We start from the raw sequence: 5,243 nt of genomic DNA, 5'->3' as shown, positions 1-5,243 counted from the left end.
GATTCTAACTCAGGATCTCCTGTTTACTAGACAGGCGCTTTAACCAACTAAGCCACAGCACCTTTTTTGCATCTGGTCTCCTTTCCTTCCTCATGTAATCATTTAGAAGTGAAATCCACTTTTTTAAGGCTGGGCTTCTGTTGCAATATAACTTTTCAAAATGTTTTCCAATTGACTGAAACTCCATTGCACAAAACGAGCATGTCATTAATCGTCGATTTAGAGTGGACTGCATTGCCCAGTGTGTGCATTGAGGAGCACATGTTCGTATTTACTGGGGAGCAAGTTTGCACTCATGAATGTGGCAAAACATTCAAATCCGTAAGTGGGTGAACATTAAAGTCCTAGATGCTGCAAATCTCTATATCTGGATACGGAATGACTGAAAAAAGTTATGTCTCCAGTGTCAAAATGTGTGTAATGCACTAGTAATTCATTTCCTTTATTGACCAGTGAGGTAGCCATGTATGGAGGTGCTGTAGAGTGAAAATCAAGTTTCAAATGGGCAGTGATCCCTGTGCCTGGATAGCTCAGTCGGTAGAGCATCAGACTTTTAATCTGAGGGTCCAGGGTTCAAGTCCCTGTTCAGGCGTACCTTTGCTTCTTTTACAAAAAATTAAGCAGGAAATATGAATTGCTCATTCTAATATGTGCTGTTTCTGATGGCATCGCAACCTTGGGCAATATGACTCTAAGGTAGTGGAGTCCAGAGTTCTTGGATGCTTTGCCAACATTTCAAGCCTGACTGTGCTTCTAAATAGCATGAAATAGCAATCTTTGTACAAAGTTTTAATATTGGGGAGACAGATTGGTCGAAAAAAAAGCAGACAGGCGCTGCTGAGATTCGAACTCAGGATCTCCTGTTTACTAGACAGGCGCTTTAACCAACTAAGCCACAGCCCCTTTTTTGCATCTGGTCTCCTTTCCTTCCTCATGTAATCAATCAGAAGTGAAATCCACTTTTTTAAGGCTGGGCTTCTGTTGCAATATAAATTTTCAAAATGTTTTCCAATTGACTGAAACTCCATTGCACAAAACGAGCATGTCATTAATCGTCGATTTAGAGTGGACTGCATTGCCCAGTGTGTGCATTGAGGAGCACATGTTCGTCTTTACTGGGGAGCAAGTTTGCACTCATGAATGTGGCAAAACATTCAAATCCGTAAGTGGGTGAACATTAAAGTCCTAGATGCTGCAAATCTCTATATCTGGATACGGAATGACTGAAAAAAGTTATGTCTCCAGTGTCAAAATGTGTGTAATGCACTAGTAATTCATTTCCTTTATTGACCAGTGAGGTAGCCATGTATGGAGGTGCTGTAGAGTGAAAATCAAGTTTCAAATGGCAGTGATTCATGTGCATGGATAGCTCAGTCGGTAGAGCATCAGACTTTTAATCTGAGGGTCCAGGGTTCAAGTCCCTGTTCAGGCGTACCTTTGCTTCTTTTACAAAAAATTAAGCAGGAAATATGAATTGCTCATTCTAATATGTGCTATTTCTGATGGCATCGCAACCTTGGGCAATATGACTCTAAGGTAGTGGAGTCCAGAGTTCTTGGATGCTTTGCCAACATATCAAGCCTGACTGTGCTTCTAAATAGCATGAAATAGCAATCTTTGTACAAAGTTTTAATATTGGGGAGACAGATTGGTCGAAAAAAAGCAGACAGGCGCTGCTGAGATTCTAACTCAGGATCTCCTGTTTACTAGACAGGCGCTTTAACCAACTAAGCCACAGCACCTTTTTTGCATCTGGTCTCCTTTCCTTCCTCATGTAATCATTTAGAAGTGAAATCCACTTTTTTAAGGCTGGGCTTCTGTTGCAATATAACTTTTCAAAATGTTTTCCAATTGACTGAAACTCCATTGCACAAAACGAGCATGTCATTAATCGTCGATTTAGAGTGGACTGCATTGCCCAGTGTGTGCATTGAGGAGCACATGTTCGTCTTTACTGGGGAGCAAGTTTGCACTCATGAATGTGGCAAAACATTCAAATCCGTAAGTGGGTGAACATTAAAGTCCTAGATGCTGCAAATCTCTATATCTGGATACGGAATGACTGAAAAAAGTTATGTCTCCAGTGTCAAAATGTGTGTAATGCACTAGTAATTCATTTCCTTTATTGACCAGTGAGGTAGCCATGTATGGAGGTGCTGTAGAGTGAAAATCAAGTTTCAAATGGGCAGTGATCCCTGTGACTGGATAGCTCAGTCGGTAGAGCATCAGACTTTTAATCTGAGGGTCCAGGGTTCAAGTCCCTGTTCAGGCGTACCTTTGCTTCTTTTACAAAAAATTAAGCAGGAAATATGAATTGCTCATTCTAATATGTGCTATTTCTGATGGCATCGCAACCTTGGGCAATATGACTCTAAGGTAGTGGAGTCCAGAGTTCTTGGATGCTTTGCCAACATATCAAGCCTGACTGTGCTTCTAAATAGCATGAAATAGCAATCTTTGTACAAAGTTTTAATATTGGGGAGACAGATTGGTCGAAAAAAAGCAGACATGCGCTGCTGAGATTCTAACTCAGGATCTCCTGTGTACTAGACAGGCGCTTTAACCAACTAAGCCACAGCACCTTTTTTGCATCTGGTCTCCTTTCCTTCCTCGTGTAATCATTTAGAAGTGAAATCCACTTTTTTAAGGCTGGGCTTCTGTTGCAATATAACTTTTCAAAATGTTTTCCAATTGACTGAAACTCCATTGCACAAAACGAGCATGTCATTAATCGTCGATTTAGAGTGGACTGCATTGCCCAGTGTGTGCATTGAGGAGCACATGTTCGTATTTACTGGGGAGCAAGTTTGCACTCATGAATGTGGCAAAACATTCAAATCCGTAAGTGGGTGAACATTAAAGTCCTACATGCTGCAAATCTCTATATCTGGATACGGAATGACTGAAAAAAGTTATGTCTCCAGTGTCAAAATGTGTGTAATGCACTAGTAATTAATTTCCTTTATTGACCAGTGAGGTAGCCATGTATGGAGGTGCTGTAGAGTGAAAATCAAGTTTCAAATGGCAGTGATCCATGTGCATGGATAGCTCAGTCGGTAGAGCATCAGACTTTTAATCTGAGGGTCCAGGGTTCAAGTCCCTGTTCAGGCGTACCTTTGCTTCTTTTACAAAAAATTAAGCAGGAAATATGAATTGCTCATTCTAATATGTGCTATTTCTGATGGCATCGCAACCTTGGGCAATATGACTCTAAGGTAGTGGAGTCCAGAGTTCTTGGATGCTTTGCCAACATATCAAGCCTGACTGTGCTTCTAAATAGCATGAAATAGCAATCTTTGTACAAAGTTTTAATATTGGGGAGACAGATTGGTCGAAAAAAAGCAGACAGGCGCTGCTGAGATTCTAACTCAGGATCTCCTGTTTACTAGACAGGCGCTTTAACCAACTAAGCCATAGCACCTTTTTTGCATCTGGTCTCCTTTCCTTCCTCATGTAATCATTTAGAAGTGAAATCCACTTTTTTAAGGCTGGGCTTCTGTTGCAATATAACTTTTCCAAATGTTTTCCAATTGACTGAGACTCCATTGCACAAAACGAGCATGTCATTAATCGTCGATTTAGAGTGGACTGCATTGCCCAGTGTGTGCATTGAGGAGCACATGTTCGTATTTACTGGGGAGCAAGTTTGCACTCATGAATGTGGCAAAACATTCAAATCCGTAAGTGGGTGAACATTAAAGTCCTAGATGCTGCAAATCTCTATATCTGGATACGGAATGACTGAAAAAAGTTATGTCTCCAGTGTCAAAATGTGTGTAATGCACTAGTAATTCATTTCCTTTATTGACCAGTGAGGTAGCCATGTATGGAGGTGCTGTAGAGTGAAAATCAAGTTTCAAATGGCAGTGATCCATGTGCCTGGATAGCTCAGTCGGTAGAGCATCAGACTTTTAATCTGAGGGTCCAGGGTTCAAGTCCCTGTTCAGGCGTACCTTTGCTTCTTTTACAAAAAATTAAGCAGGAAATATGAATTGCTCATTCTAATATGTGCTATTTCTGATGGCATCGCAACCTTGGGCAATATGACTCTAAGGTAGTGGAGTCCAGAGTTCTTGGATGCTTTGCCAACATATGAAGCCTGACTGTTTTTAAATAGCATGAAATAGCAATCTTTGTACAAAGTTTTAATATTGGGGAGACAGATTGGTCGAAAAAAAGCAGACAGGCGCTGCTGAGATTCGAACTCAGGATCTCCTGTTTACTAGACAGGCGCTTTAACCAACTAAGCCACAGCACCTTTTTTGCATCTGGTCTCCTTTCCTTCCTCATGTAATCATTTAGAAGTGAAATCCACTTTTTTAAGGCTGGGCTTCTGTTGCAATATAACTTTTCAAAATGTTTTCCAATTGACTGAAACTCCATTGCACAAAACAAGCATGTCATTAATCGTCGATTTAGAGTGGACTGCATTGCCCAGTGTGTGCATTGAGGAGCACATGTTCGTCTTTACTGGGGAGCAAGTTTGCACTCATGAATGTGGCAAAACATTCAAATCCGTAAGTGGGTGAACATTAAAGTCCTAGATGCTGCAAATCTCTATATCTGGATACGGAATGACTGAAAAAAGTTATGTCTCCAGTGTCGAAATGTGTGTAATGCACTAGTAATTCATTTCCTTTATTGACCAGTGAGGTAGCCATGTATGGAGGTGCTGTAGAGTGAAAATCAAGTTTCAAATGGGCAGTGATCCCTGTGCCTGGATAGCTCAGTCGGTAGAGCATCAGACTTTTAATCTGAGGGTCCAGGGTTCAAGTCCCTGTTCAGGCGTACCTTTGCTTCTTTTACAAAAAATTAAGCAGGAAATATGAATTGCTCATTCTAATATGTGCTGTTTCTGATGGCATCGCAACCTTGGGCAATATGACTCTAAGGTAGTGGAGTCCAGAGTTCTTGGATGCTTTGCCAACATTTCAAGCCTTACTGTGCTTCTAAATAGCATGAAATAGCAATCTTTGTACAAAGTTTTAATATTGGGGAGACAGATTGGTCGAAAAAAAAGCAGACAGGCGCTGCTGAGATTCGAACTCAGGATCTCCTGTTTACTAGACAGGCGCTTTAACCAACTAAGCCACAGCCCCTTTTTTGCATCTGGTCTCCTTTCCTTCCTCATGTAATCAATCAGAAGTGAAATCCACTTTTTTAAGGCTGGGCTTCTGTTGCAATATAACTTTTCAAAATGTTTTCCAATTGACTGAAACTCCATTGCACAAAACGAGCATGTC

At 40.9% G+C, this 5,243-nt stretch overlaps 1 non-coding gene across 1 annotated transcript; it reads right to left on the bottom strand.

The window, feature by feature from the left end:
• Nucleotides 1-4,184: 4,184 nt before the first annotated feature.
• On the bottom strand, nt 4,185-4,258 carry TRNAT-AGU (transfer RNA threonine (anticodon AGU)). The gene has a single exon. It is a non-coding gene; the product is annotated as a tRNA-Thr (tRNA).
• Between the last annotated feature and the right edge of the window lie 985 nt (nt 4,259-5,243).

This window comes from Ambystoma mexicanum, unplaced genomic scaffold (assembly GCF_040938575.1).
Source record: "Ambystoma mexicanum isolate Mex_15411 unplaced genomic scaffold, UKY_AmexF1_1 Mex_scaf1, whole genome shotgun sequence".
Lineage (NCBI taxonomy): Eukaryota > Metazoa > Chordata > Amphibia > Caudata > Ambystomatidae > Ambystoma > Ambystoma mexicanum.
Note: the sequence above shows the minus strand (reverse complement) of the source record. Positions and strands in the feature narration are given on the sequence as shown.